Source organism: Papilio xuthus, unplaced genomic scaffold (assembly GCF_000836235.2).
Source record: "Papilio xuthus unplaced genomic scaffold, Pxut_1.1 DF829660.1, whole genome shotgun sequence".
In the NCBI taxonomy this organism is placed as follows: Eukaryota; Metazoa; Arthropoda; class Insecta; order Lepidoptera; family Papilionidae; genus Papilio; species Papilio xuthus.
The window spans coordinates 659,754-683,109 of NW_013528989.1; the positions used below are offsets into that span (position 1 = coordinate 659,754).

Here is a 23,356-nt window from a genome sequence, read left to right on the forward strand (position 1 = left end):
TCCAGGACCCACAGATTACAAGTTAAGGGCTTAACACCTAAGCCACAGATGCTCATTTTTTAACATATCTTTTAATTTGGCCTCCGTCACTCATCAGTCGTTTTGTGAGTATCCTTCACACTTGAGACGTGTCTTCTCGTGTTGGTTAAGCATGCAACAACTAATGCTGCGAACTCTACCGCTGTTCCTCGCTAGAGCATCATCGTTTTAAATTAATGATTGCTAGTTAATCTTCTTATTCAATTTATAAAATTGTTTAATTGTCCATATGACCGTGTGGCCTAATGGATAAGGCGTCGGACTTCGGATCCGAAGATTGCAGGTTCGAGTCCTGTCACGGTCGATCTTTGTTTTAATTTTCTTGTCTCTGAAAATGAAAAAATATTCAGAATCGTTTACTTCTAATATTTCAAAAGCGTAACATTGTATTTATTTTGTCTTTACATTTTTTTTAATGCAACGTAATTATTTTAACGTTTTTTTCTAAACGTTGAATTGCGTATCTTAAACGCTATTTTCTTTGCTTTAACATTTTGATTAATGTCCGATTTATAGTTTACAAGCTGTTGCCCGCGAGACCTTTTGCGTGGAATCAAAAAAATTTAATTAGTGGCCTATGTGTTCTTCAAGGGTATGCCAAAGTTCCGCGATATCCATGCATCCGTGCCTGAGACACCTTCAAACAAACATCCATCTATCCAAACATTCGTATTTATAATATTAGTAAGAAGTAAGATAGAGTTTGTAAATAAATAGTAATAATTGACTCTTGAATATTCCAACGCGCATTAAATTGGGGTAACTAACTAGTTAAAGTCAATTCTTGAACGTTAAAAAAGCTTGCAAATAGTCGTGTAGTCGCAAAAGTTAATTTTTCCCTCGATATCGTTGGAAAATGTTGTTGAGTTTAGTTTTGTACCAAGTAACGCATTGCGACGTAAGCCCTTTCGCAGTGAAATGTTTCATGCGCAAAAGGCATTCGGTGTTGAACCGTTGTCGTGTTCGGACGTATCGTTCTCTCCGAGAGCGCAACTACGCGAAACATTAATTTTTAACTTCGCTGTTAACTGCGCGTTTCGATAACTTTTGGAACCGTGATTATTGTATATTTTTATTTTGTGTGTGTGTTTTTGTGGATTGTGTGTTATTGGAAATGTATTGAAGTGGTTTTTAAGTGTTTATTTTTTGTTCGGGTTCTGTGGAGTGCATTTGGATAGAAGAGAACGAGAAATTGTTAGTAATTTTTTATTATTATTTATTTTTTAATTAAGTTATTAAATTATTAATATTAACAAAACGTTGAGAAGTTATAAACATTTTACGATGCTACAAAAAAAAAAACTTAAATAATACTCTATGTATGACATTTATTTCATATTATTCTCTATGTAATAAATAAAAATCAAATTCTGTATGTATATTCATATCGCATAGGTTCCTTTACCATTGTAAAGCTTTAAAACTTTGAAAAGATTTCGGCCAAAAATAAAAAGGTAATAAAAAGAGTTTTCATTATAAACGAAACCTTTTTGGTTGCACTGACATTTGACATTATTTTGATTATTATAGTTATTTTTAATTTTAAAGTTAATTAGTAATATGAAGCGAAAATGCTTTATTATTCACTAGCTGTCGTCCGCAACTCTTTCCGCTCGGAATAATAAAAACTAAATGAGTAGCATATGTGTGTTCTTCCAGGCTATGTTCAACATTTATGCCAAATTTCTTCAAGATGTGTTGAGTCGTTCCGGAGATATATTCAAACATCCATGCATCTAAACATTCGAATTTATAATAATAGTATGATATAAAATCCAATTTTTTCAATGCATTTAAATCTTATTAGAATTTTTGTTGAATCAAACTTAACGACTGATATAATTTTTTAGTGGAAAATAAAACTAAATAACGTTATTTTAATTTCTGATACACGCAGAGTCTCTAAATGGTGATATAAATTAGCGCTTACAGTATGTATGATTAAGTAAAAATTAGACGGCAATTTAACAGTAAGGCAATAATTATGTATTCACTACTCATATTAAAATCACTTAACTTACGTTTACTAAACGTAACTTAAATTAAACTTATTAAAGATAAATATGAACGTTTGATTAATTAAGTTAAAAAATTAAAATATTAAACACTATATTATTCTTTGAATTTTAATTTAATAATAATATTATTTAAGCTAGTAACTCTAGAAATATTGACTTAGTCACCCCTAAGGCTCCGAACCTCTCAATGGGGTATAGTGAGCTGATGATGATGAATAAAAAATTTAATTAAATTTTGCAGGTTTTATTTCGTTAATATCTGTTGTGAAATAGATTAAAAAATTTGATTGATCGTATAGAAAGCGTGGTAAAATCATCATTCTGGCTCTACGTAATGGACATACTCTACTCGTAGTCTGAATTCACTATCTTCGGTCGTTCTCTACCTTTGTACTAAATTCAATCTCATTACTTTCTTGTTTATATGTCAATCTGTTCGCATATATGTATATTATACTAGCTATCGTCCGCGACTCCGTCAGCGCGGAGTTAAAATAACTTAATAGCATATGTGTTCTTCCAGACTATGTTCTATATCGATGTCAAATTTCAATTTAATCCATGGATCTGATCCGGAGATACCTTTTAATATCCATCCATCCAAACATTCGCATTTCTAATATAATATTAGTAAGATTAACGTGGCAGAATATTATCTATCTATACATATAAATAAAACTGGTGTGTCTGTATGGAGAAAAAAATCATATTCGTATCCGTCATGAATTTGCGTTGCTGATAACGAAAAACATATTTTTCAAAATTATGCCTGTCTCTACATCTGTTTACAAGGTTGTGATTGTTCCGGGTAATACTCGGAACGGCTGTACCGATTTTAGTTAAGCTTTGCCGGGAAGGTAGCTGATGAACGCGGGCATCTCATAGTTTTTTAATTCGCCGCTGACAAAGTCGCGGGCGACTGCTAGTTAATAGATAAATACGATAAGTATTGTTTATATTAAGATTGAGACTTATTACATAACTACGATTCAAGACGATACGCAAGCACGTGTATAAAATATAATTGGGTTTCCACTGTATAACAACATTATTTTATCTCACCGTTTAGTTCTCATTGAATAAATGAGACGAGATATGTCTCGTATAAAATTCGTAATCTGTTGGCTTAGTACGAAAATCTCTCACTAATTTTGACGATACGAAGACGCTTGTCGCAAATATTCGTACTACGCCCACGGCGCTTGTTCTTGTATTTTATGCTTGTATCTTGTTTAACTACAGACTATTGAAAGAAAGAAAAATTGTTGTCCCTTTCCTTTATTCAATAAAAAACAGGGATAACATGATTTTATAAAGATGTACTATATGCTACTACCGAAACATATTACTTGATTTACGTAAACGATAGAAATCGCGAAAAAGTATTATAGAAATCTTACTAATATTATAAATGCAAATGTTTAGATGGATTAAAGACGACGGAATATGTAAGGATGGAAGAGCGTTAGGATTAAGATGAATTTTGGAATATTATGTTGTATAATAAAAAGATAAAATGAAAATATTAAATAGAATTATTAGAAGTAAGGAGAAAAGCACGCACTGTTACAAGAATATATTTACAACTGATGGTTTAAAAATAGAGAAAAAGGAAGCAAAAACATATAAAGTTCTAAATTCAAAAATATAACTATTATGAATAAAAAAGTGTAAAAAGGTCCGTATCTGTCGGCAACATGGATGGATGTATGGATGTTTGTATGAAGGTATCATTAAACCGGCTCTACGGATCTTGGTCAAATTTGGCATACATGTAGAACATAATCTGGAAGAACACATAGAGTACTAAGTTTTTTTTTTATAATTCACGAGGACGGAGTCGCGGGGAAAAGCTTGGTATAAATCTAATATTATAAATGCAAATGTTTAGATGGATGGATGGATGTTTGAAGGTTCATTAAACCGGCTCTATGGCTCCTGGTTAAATTTGGCATACATGTAGAACATAATCTGGAAGAACACATAGACTGCTAAGTTTTTTTTATAATCCGGGCGGAGTTGCGGGGAAAAGCTACATAAATGATATAAATTATTTATGTATCATAACGGTTCCTGTTTATTAACATAGTAAAACATATAAGTTTGTTTATATATTTAAAGAAATGTTTTTATATATCAATTGTTTAACAAACGCAGGAAGAATTACTTGATGTTTGTTATTACGCTATTGTTTTATACCTAAATAGGATGTCTATTGTAAATAACCTTATCTTTTTATAAGGTTAGTAAAGTTACAATAGAATGATATATTTGTTTTTAAACTTTATACCAGGGTTTGTAAACGACTTACTATATTTTTAACAGTGGTAGTGCCCGCTTTAACATCTTCGCACGACTTGGCCCGGCTCGCCCGGTGGAATACCACGACCACGACACAGAAGACAGGCGTCAAGTGGAAGAAGACAATGCAAGCTTAACTTAACTAAGATAAGCTTCGACTAGTGGATTTCTGAAATCAAAATTTCTTGATAAAATATGTCGTTATTGTTGTCTTTTATTATTGACAAAACAGAGATAACAATATGTTTTCAACGGACTATTTGGTCTCAGAAACCTACTGTTAATATGTCAAGTCGTTTAGCTTGACTTATTAGATGATTGAGGTGTCATTCGTTAAGCTTTATTTTATTAATTACATACTAATGATAAGGAGTTTGCACGAAATCTTACGTCAATTTTTTGTGCGTGTATCAACCCGGGCGTTATTACGTGTAATACGACGTGTTAGCTACGTCACGTTGTCACGTCGGTCTCTTAAAGCAAGACGCGGGTAGTAGACCGCGACGTGTTTGTCGACGTGACAAATTTTTATGATGTTTAAAATTTATATAAAAAATCCATAACATAACTCTACCACTGTTTAAATTCGAAAGAATACTGTATAATTAAGTTTACCTTTTTAGTCAGAGTATTAATTAAATTTATTTCTATTTATCATTATATAAAAGAGTATTGAATACATGTTATTTAAATACTAGCTGTCGCCCGCGACCCCGTCCGCGAGGTATTAAAACCTTAATTAGTAGCCTATGTGTTCTTCCAGACCGTTGAACCGTTCCGGAGATATCTTCTCACATTCATCCAAACATTCGCATTTATAATATTAATAAGATATTTGACAAAGTGAACGTTAAGTATGAGCGTTGAGGGGTACACCGGTAGAGGCCTAGGAAGAGATGGATGGATTGCGTTAAAGTTGACATGATTAAGAAGGGGGTGACGACTGAGATGACAGCAGATTAAATTGTTATGAAGTAGAAGGACAAGGACAGGGAGATGTAGCTATGTCGTCCTGTCTACTTATTTACTCACTCCGCTGGCGCATCGACCCAAAGTAGGTCTTGGCTTCCGAAACAAGAGATCTCCAAAGTCGCCTGTCTTGAACCTTCTCCTCCCAGTCCATCGCATGTAGCTCCCGCAGATCCAGCTCTTCGGTGTCTCGCCAGTGGTACCTGGGCCGACCGGTGGGTCGGCTGCCAGTTGGTGTCCTGAGATACGCTGCTTTGGTCTCGATTTTCCCCCATCCTCATGCGGTGACCCAGCTATCGGTGTCTGTGTGCTTTTGCTACTCCGATGATATTCGGCTCACCCACCAGCGAATGTAACTTGAGAAAAGTAGAATTTACATTTGAGAAATATTAAAATCTTCGAAATAATTATTTAGTTAAACAATCAACGTCAAGTAGTTCCCCTCGTACTAAAAGTAAAAACTTTTCGGTAGAGAAGTAAAAGTTTGAAAACTTTGTTAAATGTTTCCACTTTCCTACAATAATACTGAGAGTAAGAAGTTGTCAAATTGTAATAAGTAACTTAAAATAATTGTTCTATTATAAACTAGTTGTCGCCCGTGACACCGTCCACGCGGTATTAAAAAAAAAAGTACTTCAGTAGTCTATGTGTTCTACCAGAATATGTTCTACAACTATGCTTAATTTCATAGAGATCCATAGAGCCGTTCTAGAGATACCTTCTAACAAACATACATCCAAACATTCGCATTTATAAGTGAGATTAGAACGCTACATATCTGTATGACATTGTTGTTATAAAATGTTCGAAACTTCTGTATTTGTATTTTACCTTATATTAGAGTTTTTTCTACACGTGGCAACCGAGCAAACAGCCACATGAATTCGCCAAAATGGCGAAGCGACCACATATCCGCAATAACAGATACGTTGCCTACCTCTGATCGACGGAGGAGACGCAACGAATTTTCCTTCCTGTCCGTCCTTCATAATATCAAACTCTTATAATCGCTTTATTGCACGCTTTAGTATTGATTGTCGCAAACTGTTGCCTGACATTTATAGCTCAGGTTTAGGTCAATGACGTACTTCGGAGTTTGATTTAAAAATATCGCCAAGTTATATTTATTCATATCTTACCTGACTTATTACAACCCAGAGTGATTTAATAGTTACTTAAATACTTCTTAAGCGTTGCATTGTTTTTTTTTAAAGATACGCTAAGGAACTCTCTTAGTGACTTAATAAGTCTGCATTGAAGTAAATTTTAAATTAACGCGGTATTCGAATTTCGTTACATTTATAGATATATTGCCATCCTTTTCGTTTTATTATAAAATAAACAGAGATGACTATATTTTTCTATTTTCTTGCGCTAAAAACTATTAACATTTAATGTGATTCCAATTTTAAATGTAATCAACTTAAAAATAAATGTTTTAATAAAGCAATGTTGCCATTCTAACAAAAATGAATTCAGTGCATGCAACATTAAGTCATATTCAACTGAAGTCACGCAACTGTTGTATAATTTAGAACTAACACGACCATACTGAATACACTAAAATGGACTGAAATTCTACAGAACATAATGAAAAACATATATTTCCCTTTCAAATTCTAGTCTCGGTGAACCCCCTACTGGTTTTTACTTGAAATTGTATAGCATCTTATTTCGACCTCTGTCAGGTTGTGAAACCTAGGGGTCCAGGGTGCCCTGACAGAGCAATTTAGGGTTGTCACAATGTTTTAATTATTTTATTATCACATTTAGAAGATTGGTAATAATAGTTTAATTAGTTGGTAAAAACAGTTGAATTAAGGGCCCGATACAAATGGCAGTTATCTTAGAAACCGCACGCATCGTGAGAAGGTTCCTGTCTCTGCCAGCCCTCACCACTTGTTGTTTGAGTCATGGGACTCCGCAGACGGTGATGCTCTATTTTTAATATATATTATAATAATATATTTTGTATATATTTTTTTATTTTTAATATCAAATGACATATATAAAGAATAAGGTTAATAAATGAATATGTTTAATTCAAAACACGTTATCTCCAATAAGATCGTGAATTTAGAAAGTATTTCGCAATGCGAATTGTAAATATTTAATGAACGAAATCTTGGCAAGATAAAGACTTTATTTACATTTGGCTCGCATATTTGTTCCTGACCTTGTGGATTCATAATTAGTTTGGGTTGTGCTTAGACTTTAGTGCAAAATACTGACAAAAGATGGCGTTAGAAGAAGTAACAGTGGTAGAGCCCGCTTTAACATCTTCGCACGAATTGGCCCGGCTCGCCCGGTAAAATACCTCGACCACACAGAAGACTGGCGTCAAGTGGAAGCAATTCCGCGTTTCGTCTGATGACTGTGCGTCCCGGAGGCCTTATTTAGTCCTCTTTCCCTTCCCACCCTTTTTCTTATAAGGAAGTGGAAGTGGACTTTCCGGATGAGAGGATGCATAGGAAGGGAAAATATTTTCTTTCTGTGCATCCTCTCCTCAGGCGAATAAAGGTAGGCAACGCTATGCAATTGCGTCGGCAACGGTCGCTCGCTATTTTGGCGATTTCAGGTGGCTACTCGTTTGCCACTTTATAATATAAAAAAAAAATATGTTACGAATGACCTAAATTAACGAAATAAGAAATTAATTAAGAACTAGCTGTCGCCTGCGAATCTGTCCGCGTAGAATTAGAAAAATTAATAAGTATCCTATGTGTTTCTTCGTGGCTATGTTCTATATATGTGCCAAATTTCATTACAATCCTTTCAGCTGTTCCGGAGATAACTTCAAACATCCATTAATCCAAACATTCGCATTTATAATATTAGTAAGATATTATTACTTTAAAAACTATTCAAAAATATGTTTATTAGCTATAGTGGAGCATTGACCCAAGGTAGGCTTTAACCTCGGACACTAAATTGCTGCAGCCAAATGATTTTCCAAGAGTTTACACTGTTGTTGTTATTTCTTAACAGACAATCGTCAAAGTGTGGCACTAAGGCATAAGAAATACATTTAAAAAGCAGCATAAGTCTTGAAGAATCTTAAGCATTCGTTGTGTCGTACCGAAGTATCCCCTACCACTCGTACTCGGGAGCTTTTCATAACTGGAAAATCCCTCGGATTACCATTATTAAATATTTTATTTCGGGAGATTTTAATTTCATTTAATTAAATCCGAAGTATCTCGAACGCCTGACATTTTCTGAATGCTGAAAATGTCTGTGGGAATTGCGTATTGCTTTTAATAAGGGTTGTTATATTTGACAAAATTATTTTAATACTTACTTTATGACTGTATTTTAGTTAAAGAATTTATTATTAATTATAGCATTAATATCAAATATATCTTTATATATATAATTCTTCTGTGAGTGAGTATGTCATTGAACTTCTCTCAAACGACTGGACCGATTTTGATGAAATTTTTTGTGTGTGTTCAAGGGGATCTGGGAATGGTTTAGATTCACAATTTTGTCCGCTGGACACTGTTTTTTTTAGTTAATTTTTAATTTATTAGTAGTTGTTGATTTTGGAATGTTTTACATTGGATCCGACAGACGGCGCTACCATCGCAGTGTCAATTTTTTTTCAGTCAGTTTCAAATTAAAGACGTGTAGACAGGACAACGTCTGTCTGGTCCGCTAGTATTATTATATAATTTTATTTTTATAAACATCTCATTTTTCTAAATCTAACTTTTAAAAGCTACATAATATCACTAATATACATAATTTTTTTTATTTCAATTAAATATTATTAAAACTTTTAAATAAAGATTGGAATTAATAAAATAATAACTTTAGATCAAGTATTTTTTTCTTAATAAACAAAAAATAGAGTGTCGGTGGCTCAGGGGTCAAGCACTTGACTTGCAATCTGCAGGTCCTGGGTTCGAATCCCGCCATGTATCAATGTGTTTACCATTTCCGATTTGCATATGTACATTTATCCGTCGTTGTTACGGTGAAGGAAATCATCGTGATGCAACCGGCACACATCTGCGAAGAAATTCATACATAGGTGTGAAGTCAACCCGCACTTGGCCAGCGTGGTTGACTATGGCCTAATCACCCTTAACTTAGGGTAGGCTCCTAGCCCCTCGGTGGGGACATATAGTGAGCTGATGATGAAATAAAAAATGTTTTTACAATTTAAATCACAAATTAAATGTCTTAAAATTTTATTTCGCATTCAATTCAACATAATTTATACTTTCATTTTTGTATATTTATAGCAGACTAGCTTTACCCCGCGATTACGTCCGCACGGAATTAAAAAAAACAGTAAGTAGTCTATGTGTTCATCTAGACTATGCTCTACATCTATGGTAAATTTCAGCTAGATCCGCTGAACTGTTCCGGAGATATCTTGTCATAAACATCCATCCATCTAAACTATCTCATCTTACTAATATTATAAATACGAATGTTTCGATGGATGTTTGTTTGAAGATATCTCTGGAACTGCTTATCGGGTCATAGCCAGAACATAGCCTAGAAGAACACATAGGCTACTTATTAAGTTTTTTTTTTTAAATTACGCGCGGACAGTTTCGCGGGCGACAGCTACTTAGACATATAAAAGAAATCCTTATATCTCACGATTAGTGAACAAAGATTACACAATCAAAACTAATTCTCCTAGCAATATTAATTCAGTACGCGTTATTAACTTGGGAGCCACAATCCAGTATTAGCAGTTTCCTTGGCACCTGAACTAACAACTTACCTAAGCACGTATTTCTAACAACTCTCACAGGACGATGTTTGCACTTTCATTGTATTTATATATCTTATTATATACAATAGATGAAATGGGTTAAAAAAATATATTTTCGCAACTAATATTATTGTTGCAAAATTAAAAAGGAAAACATACAGAACCGTTTTAAAACAACATTTTACAGTTTAAGATTTTTAAGAGTGGTTGAACCGGCTTTAACGTCTTCGCACGAATTGGCCAGGTTGCCCCGGTGAAATACCACACCCACACAGAAAACAGGCGTGAAGTGGAAGAAATTCCGCGTTTCGTCTGATGAGTGTGCGTCCCGGAGGCCTAATTTAGTCCTCTTCCCACCCTTTTCTTATAAGGAAAGGATGGGAAGTAGAACTGGACTTTCCGGATGAGAGGATGCATGGAAAGGGAAAATATTTTCTTTCTGTGCATCCTCTCCTCCGTCGATTAAAGGTAGGCAACGCAAATGCAATTGCGTATGTCTATGGGCAACGGACACTTCGCTATTTTAGCGATTTCAGGTGGCCGCTCGCTCGTTTGCCACCTTATGATATAAAAAAGACTCTCATTTTAAAATCAAAAATTATTCAATAGAAAGTATATTTACTTTCTTAAATTATTTCTTAAAAATAAACATTGTAACTATGTTATTTCAAATGATATTTCCTTTTATAAAAATGAATGAACTTTCCAATCACTAGTGTACTCAGCCTTTATAAAACACTTATCTATATAATAGATGTTAACAAAATATATTACTTTATAATTGGGTACTCGAGTACACTTGTGTACAGAACTGTACATGAATTTATTGAAGAAATAACAATATTGAACACGATTGTACCTCGTCATGTCACAAGTGTGTTTTTCTTCGCGAATGTATTTATATTTTATATAATGAAAAACGAAACATAATATTTAAAAGGAGTATGGATGATGACTGTTTGAAATTTGGTATAGATGATGAACATAGACAGTAAGTTGAAATTAAACCTCATTCTATCTATACTATTAATTCGAGTCCAAACCACTGCTATGAATTGCTACTATTAGCGTTAAATGGGCGAAAATCAAATAGGGACAAAATACAACGTCTTATAGCCAGTCCATTCATAGAGGTCAGTGCTACCTCTTAACATATAAACAGCTGTCGTCCGCGATGTTTAAAAAACTTAATTAGTAGCCTATGTGTTCTTCCAGACTATGTTCTACATCAGTGGTTCCCAAACTTATTTTGTTTACTGCCCACTTTGAGAATAAATATTTTTTTTAGCGCCCCCCATATTTTCACATATTTAAAAACCACTATAACTTCAAATTAAATTAATTAATTATTGTGATCTATATATGTATATTAACGGAGAATTGTAAACGAAACTTTTACTATAACCCGCAACTTGAGACCTGCAGCGCCCATAAGGGGGCGTTATCGCCCACTTTGGGAAAGACTGTTCTACTATGACAAATTTCAGTGAGATCTATGTATCTGGAGGTACCTTCAAAGAAACACCAAGTAAGAAATAAGATGTGTTTTGTTAAAGGAAAATTGCTTGAATTATCACTGGTACCTGGATGATCGAGCTTTGCTCGGTATTTTTTTTTAAATTGAGTTTTTTGGAAATTATGTTTAAGTACAACAACGCATCTGCGGTTCCTCTGGTATTGCTGATGTCCATGGGCGTCGTTGAACACCTCGGTGTTCGCGCTGCTCGTTTGCCCACTTCTGTTATAAAAAAGAAGTACGAATTACTAATAAAATAATGAAATATGATTGCTCATTTAAAGATATAAGATAATTAATCATTCTTTCTAAAGATAAGGATAAATCTGAGATGAGGAGAGCATTGAACAATCGACCAAAGATCCCTCATTCATGTTGCCAAATTTATTCATAGCATCCCTCCAGTTGAGGTCCGATGCGTAGCCTTTTATGAAGATTGCCTATCATTTATATAAGAATACTCAAATAATTTTACGAATAACAACTTAAATAAAAAAATTAATACTTGTGTCAAAAAAGCAAAAAGAAAAAGTAATTTTTATTTGAAAACTTTATTAAAAAGTTTCATTCAACTTTAAAACATTAAAAGGAACTTATAATAGAATAGTTTAGTAAAACTTCAAACATGTATTAAAAAGACAAAAACTATTAATTGACTAGCATTCGCCCGCGAATTCCTCATCCCAGAAAAAAAATTGTGTCATGTATCAGCTTACCTTCTCGTCAAATTCCCGACAAAATGTTACTAGATGTTTCGGATATTACTCGAAACAAACGACGACTTACAAACAGACCGTCAGCAAAAAAAATGGATATAACATAAAATTTTGTCGATTGTATAAATTATTAGCTGTTACCCGCGACACCGTCCGTATAGGATTAAAAAATAGATAGTAACCGATTCAGACAGACAGACAGAAAGAATATGTATATAAAATTACATAAAAAACAATCAGGCAGTTCCGGAGGAATATGGTAACTAACATTGTGACACGAGAATTTTATATTTATGATTTTCAATAATTTCATCATCAGCTCACTATACTTCCCCACTGAGGGGCTCGGAGCCTACCCTAAGTCAAGGGTGACTAGGCAATAGTCAACCACGCTGGCCAAGAGCGGGTTGGTTGACTTCACAAATATCTTTGAATTTCTCAGATATGTGCAGCATCACGATGTTTTCCTTCACCGTAAGAACGTCACATAAATGTACATATGTAAATCGAAAAACACATTGGTACATGGCGGGATTCCAACCCAGTACCTGCAGATTACAAGTGAAGTGCTGAAACCAGTCCAATAATTTGATAATATTTAATTCAAAAGATTTGCAACCAATAATTAAAAATATAAAACAAAATCATTATCAAATTTATAGTGGTATAAATTAGTTAAGCATCAATTTAAAATTCGCAGCGAGAATTTCCATTTGGTAGATATAGTTTTTTTTATTATTTTTTTACTAGAAGCGGCATTTCATGAAATACTCTCTATGGAATGACTCAGTGAATCTTTTGAAAGAATATTCATTTCTAGAAATTTAATGTTTTATAAAATATTAAATGCTTTAAAACTTTACTAATGTATTCTTTTACTAAAGTTACTTTGTGTACGCAGTGTTTTATTCATTAAGAACTTAGTTATGTACATTATTATATTACATATGTAAAATAACATTATTTACATATTAATTTATATAACAAAACTATTTTGTAGTAAAATTATTAATATGATTCAAAACATAAATATAAAAACGTAAAAACATTACCAAAAAAATACAAAAGCATATTGTTATCCTTCTATTTTACTTAATGAATGCGAATGTTTAGATGGATGGATGTTTGTTTGAAGGTATCTCAAGAACGACTGAATGGATCTCGATGAAATTTAGCATAAATATAGAATATAGCCTGAAAGAACACAAATGCTACTCATTTAGTTTTTATTATTCCGCGCGGACAGAGTCGCGGACCATAACTAGTAAATAATAAAATCAAAACTCGATTTTTTTAAGTTTATAAACACACTAGGTATTTCGCAAACTGTCAGAAAATATAAACCAACAGGACAATGTATTTGCAGAATTAGTCTAGAAAGTTTTAATAATTTACAAAAAAAAAAATCCTACACCTCGTTGGAAATTCGATCCATATAATTGTAACTATATCCAAAGTATTCATTTGGTATACATAATAATGTTACAAGTTTCAACTTCCTACTTGTAAGCTCGTAGGCCGTAGACCGCAAGCCTAAGTGACATTACTTGACTTGGTGCTAGGAATAATCAAGTTAATCCCTCCAATAATCTACTCAACGAAGTTTCCGACTGTTGGACCTCAGGGGTAAAGTTACAATATCAAACGATAGGCTTATTCTAAAGATATTAAATATTAAAACCTCTAATTCGGCGAATTTGCCAAATTTAAATCACTAATGGACGCGTAGCATTTCGTAGAGGGCTACGTAATGGCGTAGATAGCTTTGAGTTTGCAGATGTCTGCAGTATCTAATTTTAAATTTGGAATTTTAATGTTCAAGATAATTTTTATTTATTATCGTAGTTGGATTTTCAGATAGCAATTGTATTAAAATGTCTATTCATAAACATACGCGTCGTCTTAAAAAGACATAAATTAATTTTGACATGTTTTTTTTATATTTTTAAATTTGGCACAACACCTTGTCATGTCCCACCAAAGGAGACCTTAAAATGTGCACGTTTTAAAAATCCGTTAACTTAAATATTCTTATGAATATATGTTAAAAATATTGCTCTACTAATTAAACAAAAAGTATACGTTATATAACATTGTAGATAACATAAATATTTCTCTTTAAAAAACATAACGACTGCAGCAAAAAGTTAACGTAGAATGAAATCGTTTTCTCTTTATTATCGTGTTTCCAGATATCTCGGGCTTCAAATGAAAATAGTGTATTCGAGAAATGTTTACTTAGACTTTATATTTCGAATTCGTAATGGCGTCTTGGCAACATCATTGTTACGAACCAAAGAGATTTAAATCAAATATAACTTATAGAACGGGCATCGCACTTTATGTAAAACAAGCTGTCGCCCGCGACTCCATCCGCGTGGAATTAAAAAATAACTTAATTAGTAGCCTATGTGTTCTTCTAGACCCTTTTCTTCATTTATACCAAATTTCAGCAAGATCCATGTAGCAGATATCTTCTAACAAACATCCATCCAGTTATCCAAACATTCGCATTTATAGTATTAGTAAAAAGTAAGATATTAGTAAGATTACTATAATAATATAACTTATCTTTGTAGAAAATATACATCCTGTATTTAAAATTCTGAAATCCCTACAGTTGAGTACGTCTGAGTATGTTTACGTCAAAATGTTTTCATATTCATATAGTGTTTGTGAATTAAAATTAAACCGGGGGCCTTAGTTAATGTAATTTCTGTACTGTTCAGGTTTAGAACTGACCCTGGCTCTGTCAGGATATATTTAAGGGTTGAATTGAATTAAGGGACGGAGATAATCTGCTTGAAGCACATTAAGGTATAATATTTTAATTTGCAAAAAGAAAAGGAAAAAAGAAATGATTAAGTTCAAGTAAATTAATGATTAATGAAAGCGTAATTTATCATTAACTAATGAAATGCGTAATTTATCATTAACTATTGCAATACGTAATTACAATAACCTTTATGGATTAGTGTTTGATTCGATATCTACTTCAGTTAAATTTATTTAGCACATTGATTTAAAGATAAACTAACTGTTGCCCGCGACTCCGTGTTCGTGGGATTAAAAGTAGATAGTTGCCGATTCTCAGACCTACTGAATATTCATATAAAAATTTCATAAAAATGGGTCAAGTCGTTACTGAGAAGTATGGAAACTAACATTGTGACACGAAAATTTTATATGTAAGACTAGCTGTCGCCTGCGACTCCGTACGCGTGGAATGATAAAAAAACTTTATTAGTTCCCGGCAAATATTAGACCTCCACTAACATTTCAAGACTAAGATAAGATAAATCCGTTCAGCTGTTCTTGAGTTTTAGTGAGACTAACGAACAGCAATTGATTTTTATATATATAGATTAAGAATTAAATTCAAGCCGTAATTCTAATATTTATAATTGTTTTTAACTATGTTTAATACTATAAAATAACAGTAATATTCTTGCAGTTTTTTACGTTTACCACGGAGTTATGCAAAATCGGCGATCTGCCTCCGGTACTTGCTCAATGAATAATTTAAATATAGAATTAAGTTAGAAAATGGACAGGACTTTAATAGAACGAACTAGTGATGTACCAACACTCTTCAAATTATCGACAATTTTTATCAGTGTCACCAAGAAACGAAATGTTTTTCTGGTGTATTTTACGAGCTAGTAGTTTCATAGTAACCGTTAGTTTCCACTGTCAAAAACATGTATAAAAACATAGTGTCATCCTTTTCATTTTCTTTAAAAAAAGACAAAAATATATTTTGAAATAAGGCTATACTTTCCTAGATTTTTTCTTATTATATTGGTACAATTTGTTCGTATTTGAAATGACTATAGTTACATATTTTATTACATAATCTGTTTATTGTTGGTTAACAGTTGTTGGCCTTTATAGATAAGATATAATTTTTAATTCATGCTAATGTTGTAGAATCAGATAAAATTAACATAAAATAAAAATATAAAAAAGCGTTTATCAGAACATTACTTTGATTGAGTTTAACACATTTTTAAAGGTGCCACAATATGAATAGGTAATAATTTATATTTCAAATAATTATCGATATTTATTTATCGATAAGTAATCTTTCTTATTATTATTTTTTTAATCCTATACCTAAAGAGGAGCACAATATTTACTTACTATAGTACTATATTATACTCGTAATTGCGAATATTTGGATGTATGTATAGATGTTTGTTAATAGGTAGAACGGCACAATGTCGTACGACTTAGTGAAATTTGACGACCATCACGATATTTGACATAAATGTAGAATATAGTTTGTAAGAACAGATAGGCTACTAATAAAGTTTTTTTTAAATTTGACAGCTAATGATTTAATAAAATATATTAAGTTTTATAATAATAAACATTTATATTTTATCAAATAAAAGATAATTTATCGATAAACATGTGAACATCCCTATTGAGTGGCCGGGTTATGATAAAACCCCTCTTCATTATGATCCCAAGCTTAATCAGATGAACCCGGCTAATGTCGACTCCACGGTACTCACAGTTCCGCCACTCCTGATCTTTCTTAACTTTCATTTCTCAGTTTTAATTTGATATCATCTTCTTTGTGTTCACTCTTTATCTTGTTTAAAATTTCGTAATTCGAATCCATTTAATTATGTAAATATACTTTGAAATTTCTAGGCTCAATATACAAGAACTCGATAGCTTTTGAGTGTTTAGTTTGAAGATGAGAACACCACTAATATCAAAAACAAACTTTATTCCACCAAAAATATAGTTAGACTGACTTTAAACACGTGTTTTAACCTTTTGAACACAGGTGAGGAATATTATGGACGTTAAAGTCGGTTATATGTATCACCACACTGCTTTCGGTGTACGTATTTCATTATTTATTAGTCAAGAACTCATTTTGCTAGACGCATATTTTCAATAGTAGAGTCAAAAATTCGCGCCGAGTTTATAGTTACGATATAAAATGGTTAACGTTTTTTTTTTAAAGTATAGTTTTAATTTGTAACTGTGAATAAGTCATTCCATTTATAAAAAAGATAAACAGAAATATATACATTTGAACTAAGCAAATGTCTAAATCCCGTTTAAAAGACAGAGCGTTATTTCGTTATCGTAAATCCAAACGTAAGAAGAATTTATTGTTCGAGACTGGTCGTTACGAGGTTAACGAGTTAGGAGGTCACGTTGTAAAAAAGTTTTTATCGCTGCCCAATTAATATAATATTTGAGCCTTTAGCCCTATTTCGTTATTATTGTGGTCGTAAAACTTTCGGACCCTACCATTGGTTCTAGAAAATATTCATACTCGATACAAACTCGAATTAAACTTGGAATTTTTATCCCAAAATATGACGTAGAATTACGATGCGATATTCAGGGAAGCACTATTATATTGTATAGAAATATTTGATATATCCTGATTATAATAATACACTAACTCAAGTTCATATTTTTGGTCGAATCTAATACGAAGTTGCTTGTGTTAATTTAGTTAGAAGTTTATTTATAAATCATCAGTAACTTATTCTTTAATACTAGAATTTATAGTAATGTTAATTAAAATATTTTGAAATTTTTAGTAAAATAAATTTCTCGAAAATTTAGATTCGACTTTCAATAGTATGGGTGCTATAGTTTCTTAAGGGTCAAGGGACGTTTGTGTTACGAATGTAATTCGGAGGTAATTCGACCGCTATTAATATGTAATGCGAACCGAACTATTCCTAATGGTGATTTTATCTTCAAATTGTTATTAAATGTTATGCCTTTTGAATAATTTAGTTATTTCTAACAATATTGTGTTGGTCATAAGATGATTTTCTGCAATCTTGAGTTTGTAATGTGTAACACGTAATTTTGTATTTTTATTTATTTATATGTATTATATAAAAATACAAATTTACTATAAAGGTGTCTAAAAACCCATTGCGGGTTTGTCCAGAATTTAAATACTTAATCAAATAATTAACAGTGGTAGAGCCCGCTTTAACATCTTCGCACGAATTGGCCCGGCTCGTGAAATACCACGACCACACAGAAGACAGGCGTGAAATGGAAGCAATTCCGCGTTTCGTCTGATGAGTGTGCGTCCCGGAGGCCTAGTTTAGTCCACTTTCCCTTTCCACCCTTTTTCTTATAAGAAAAGAATGGGAAGTAGAAGTGGACTTTCCGGATGAGAGGATGCATGGAAAGGGAAGATATTTTCTTTCTGTGCATTCTCTCCTCCGTCGATTTAAGGTAGGCAACGCATATGAAATTGCGTATGTCTATGGGCAACGGTCACTTCGCTATTTTAGCGATTTCGGGTGACCGCTCGCTCGTTTGCCACCTTGACATAAAAAAAAATTATAGAATAATTAAGTTATTCCGGTGGATATACATAAGTCTAACAAAACTAGAAGAGACCACTAGCGCCCCCCTGTTAATATCAAAACGTCATATTTCCTTGTACCACGTAATGTAGCTATGTCATATTTTTTTTATTATAACTTTCAAATACTTCTTCTTTATTTAAGTTACGGCTGCTTTTTTAAGTCTTGTGTTGTTAGTGCTGGAGACAAAGATAAGTTTTTAATCTTACGTTCTTTAATCCGTCTGTCTGGTGCGAGACACACGGTTACTAGAAGCTATTCCTTTTTATCTCGTGTTGAAGGATTAGAGGGACTGTTGCTATGTGTGAGGCAAAGAATGTTGTAGTTATTTTTAATAGCGATAGCTTTTGTTTGGTCGACTGTCACTGATTCATGGACAGGCTAAGTTTGGTAGTAATTTGTGCCCATTTGTTAGTGAGGATTCTAATTAAGAAGATTCTGTTTTCTTCTTCCTTCCTTTTAAGTATATTTATAGTTTAATTAAGCCTTTGATTTCTCAATGGATTAAATGAGTTTATTATTATCATTAACTAACTGTCGCCCGCGATACATCTCGCGCGGAATTAAAAGATAAATTAGTAGCCTCTGTGTTCTTCCAGTCTATGTTCTGTATGGATGGTACACTTCAGCGAGATCCATACAGCATTTCTGGAGATACCTTCAAACAAACTTCCCTCCATTTCCAAACAAACAACCATACAGAACTGAGTGACAAGGAACTTCAACAATTGTGTTTAAGTAGTATCCATTTATTATTATTATTATATTATTATTTATCTCTGTTGTCTCGTTTCTTTCAGAGAGAATGAAAGAGATAATAATATGTATGTCAAAGCAGTGGAAACTCATGGTTACAAATTGGTTTCGAAATACGACAAACATCGTACAAAGTATTATTTTACCCAACATCGTTTTTCATTTCCAATTTCGTTTGAAAATGGAAAGCGGAAACTCAGTTAACATTATGTCATTCTTTAACGTTCATTACGAATCAAACAGGCCACTTTATTCGCCAATTACATTTCGAAATTCGATCCTTTGACTTTTAAGAGACAGGATTTGTCAAGCCCACGAATACCCCGATCATTTAAATACTAACAATTAGTTGTATACTTATGCTAGTGGGCTTGTTTTGTGTGAGTAGATTTTTGAGTAACTATCGTGATATAAAGAGGTTTTAATTTTACATGTCAACATGAATGATTATCTTTACCTCACCCCCAGCGGAACATTGCTTAGTCCGTTTCTCTATAATCAAAGTTTTGATCAAAGGTGAACTTTGAAAATAGGTTAAAGGGGTAACAAAATGTAGGCACGAAAATAATTAAATTGCAAAACGAAATTAAGGTGATTCCATTTCATTTGGAATTTCAATTGTCAAGTTGTAAAATCTTTAATTTGTACACCGGTCGGACATTCGTATTTCGGGGACGGCCAGTTTTAAACTGATGAATCTTAGCTATATATAGCTAAGACGCCATTTTAATCAAATTCATGGAATAACCTTGTACTGCTATACTCCGTCATGGTCACTAAGAGGAGGGGATAGGTAACTAAATCTGCATTTGAAAGCTGAATATCCTAACAGTTTCACATTAAGCACACATCCGCCCTCTACCGTCCAACCTTTTACTAACATTTAACATCGTAACCGGACGGAAATCATATTGCCCTATATTCTGATACTAACTGTGACGTTAAATTGTTTCCGATAGTTATAGTTAAAAGTTTTTACTTGTATGTAGTTTGTTATTGAATATTGTTGTTTATAACCTAACCTAACCTAACCTAACAGATGTTGTATTTTAAAGTAATTGCCACTATCTAGCCGGGATGTACGGTTATCCATCGTCTAACGTATTAACTTTCATGACACGTAGTATATATACTACACTAATTATGGATCACAGCTTCATCATCAACTCACTATACGTCCCCACCGAGGGGCTCGGAGCCTACCAAGGGTGATTAGGCCATAGTCAACAACGCTGGCCACGTGCGGGTTAGTCAACTTCACACATATCTTTGAATTTCACAAGATCATGGCTTAAGTCATATGTATTTCGGTTTATGTACTAACTCGTTTCAGACCCGTTGGGAGTCCTTTTTAGGGTAATCAGATCAATGTTTTTAATCTTCTACTAGCTGTAAAAGCGACTCCGTTCACGCGGAATAAAAAAAAGCCATTGTGTTCTTACAGACTATACATGCAGACGTTCTGAAGTTACCAATCCAAACATTCGCATTTATAATATTAGCAAGATTGTACTAGATTAAAAATCTCTTAAAAATTATACGGAGATGTTACAATAATATTTTCTTATTGTTGTATCATCTCTCTAGATTCCCTTATTATTAGGAATCACTAATTGATTAGCTCGACAAATTTCTTAAGACAAATATCTTATTATTCCCCTCACGTACAAGTCTGTAGCAAATGGTAGCGACTTCTATTTAATTCGCTCTAATAAATTACCGAAGAATCGCATTCGAATGCGCAATCTAAACGTTTTCGTATGCCGAGTTCGGAAATACGTAATCGTTGGAATTTATACCAACGCTCACGTTGTAATTTGCACCTAACACAATTCAATATTCTGAATCTATCTCACGAAAGATAAGTAAGTTATAAAAATATTGGCTATTATTACTAATATAAAAGGTTCGTTTAATGGATGGATGCTTGTTAGAAGGTATCTCCAACGGCTGTATAGATCTCGCTGTTATTTGGCATAGATGTAGATAGTCTGGAAGAACACAAAGGCTTAATTTTTTGTTAATTCTATTATTTATAAAAAAACAAACACAAATCAAATGATTTCTCACACTTTAAAATGTCCAAGCTATAAGAGGCCACAATGAGACAGATATTTCAAAGAGATTTAAGATAATCTTTAATGCCTATCCCTCTATTTTATTTATTTAGTTTATATATTATACGTAAAAAGTTTGTATGGATCCCTGACGGGTAAAAGCCTCGTCCAACTTTGTCCAGTGTATCCTTTACCACGTCCTACCATCCTGCAATGGCGGGCTACTGCCGCGATCTCATCTGACCATCTTTCTCACGTTAGTCGCACCTATCCTATCCCTGAATGATTGTTAGAAAAACCCAATTAAAAGAACTATAGCAGTATATAATTTCCACACGAATGCATTGATAGGACGCGATATTTCTACGTCACGTGTATACATAGGAAAGATTTATCACTGCCCACATCCATTTATCTTGCCTATTGATTGCCACCTGATGTTGTCATGTGACAATGCGGGGATGGAATGCGGATACTATGTCACTTCATTGTTGTAGTTTCACACGAGGACAGAGTCGTATATTGCTGTACTGCGATCAAACAAATACGATTAGAATGTAGCACTATTTGAGAAGACTTTATTCATAATAGTTACCTGCTGAATGAACAAAAAAATGAATAGTGAGTAACCTTTTTTTTACCTGAAGAAATGCTTTACCCACACCATCCTTGCGGGGACAAAGACGGTTATGTCGGGATAGTAAGTAACCTATGTGTTCTTCCAAGATATGTTCTACATCTATGATCCATGCAGCCGTTCTATAGATATCTTCAAACAAACATCATATTAAACTGATATAAAACGGCTAAACACTCACGTATATTCGTCCGGTGGCGGCACCGACTAGTTTCGAGCCCATCGGGGGAGTTTCATCAGGGTGAGTGGGACTGGTATTATTTCGCGGAGGCGGCCCGTCGCTCACTAAGAGGAGGGCCCCCGATGGGCTCGAAACTAGTCGGTGCCGCCACCGGACGAATATACGTGAGTGTTTATCCGTTTTTATATCAGTTTATTATAATGTCTCACGAAATTTTGAATAATTTAAATATCATATTGTTAAGATTATATTTGCTTTGATAATATTTTATAACAAACTGCATCCGTCTAACCGCAGGAAAGTTTTTCTATTGATTTTCTTCACTTAGAGGAGTAAATAGAAGCCTCGGATAAGTTTAAGTTGTGCTCAAGTGGTTAACAAGACCGTAACTTACTTCTAAGCATTTTTAACTTGGCGTTCAAGTGCTGTCTATTACACGTTCTAAGTTATGGTTAAGATTATAAACATGGAGACGCAAAGCGAAGAAGAAACCGAGCTGAACCCGTATTGGATGTTTAACAGTGATCCGAAAATATTTTTTTTATAAAAATACTAGATGTTGCCCGCGATTCCTCCAGCACGGAAATTGATAGACTATTCTCAGACCTACTTAATATGCATATAAAATATGATAAAAATCGGTCAAGATCTTTCAGAGGAGTATGGTAACATTGTAACACGAGAATTTTATATCTTACTAATAATATAAATTTTACTTTAGGTGGATGAATGTTTAAATGAATCTCCAGAACGGCTTCTTCAATCTCACTGATTTGGCATAGATGTGAAACATAGTCTGGAAGAACACATAGGCTACTAATTATTTTTAATTCTGCGAGGACGATTATTAGTTAGAATCCTTTGGCGCGAATGACGTGCTTTCATTACAAAGTGAAGTGTCAGAATGATTAGTGAGGGGACACAAACGTCGACATTTTAGTAAGGCTAGTGTTGCACCAGTACACCGGCAGAGTGTCGGATTTTCTTCCTAACTGTTTATAATACAATACCTTGTCAGTTAGTACGTGTCTAAGTTAATTACTATTTAATATGATAATTACTT

The 23,356-nt window shown here is 33.4% G+C and overlaps 1 protein-coding gene and 1 non-coding gene across 6 annotated transcripts in view; both read left to right on the plus strand.

Annotated features, from left to right (window-relative positions):
- The first annotated feature begins 270 nt into the window (after window positions 1-270).
- Window positions 271-343, plus strand: TRNAR-UCG (transfer RNA arginine (anticodon UCG)). The gene has a single exon. It is a non-coding gene; the product is annotated as a tRNA-Arg (tRNA).
- Window positions 344-998: 655 nt separating this feature from the next.
- The window catches only part of nolo (ADAMTS-like no long nerve cord), a 232,257-nt gene continuing 209,899 nt past the window's right edge, over window positions 999-23,356 (plus strand). For all 5 annotated transcript variants that reach the window (XM_013309804.1, XM_013309807.1, XM_013309822.1 and 2 more), the window contains exon 1: window positions 999-1,233. The gene's annotated coding sequence lies outside the window, so the exon portion shown is untranslated. The remainder of the gene's footprint in view (window positions 1,234-23,356) is intronic.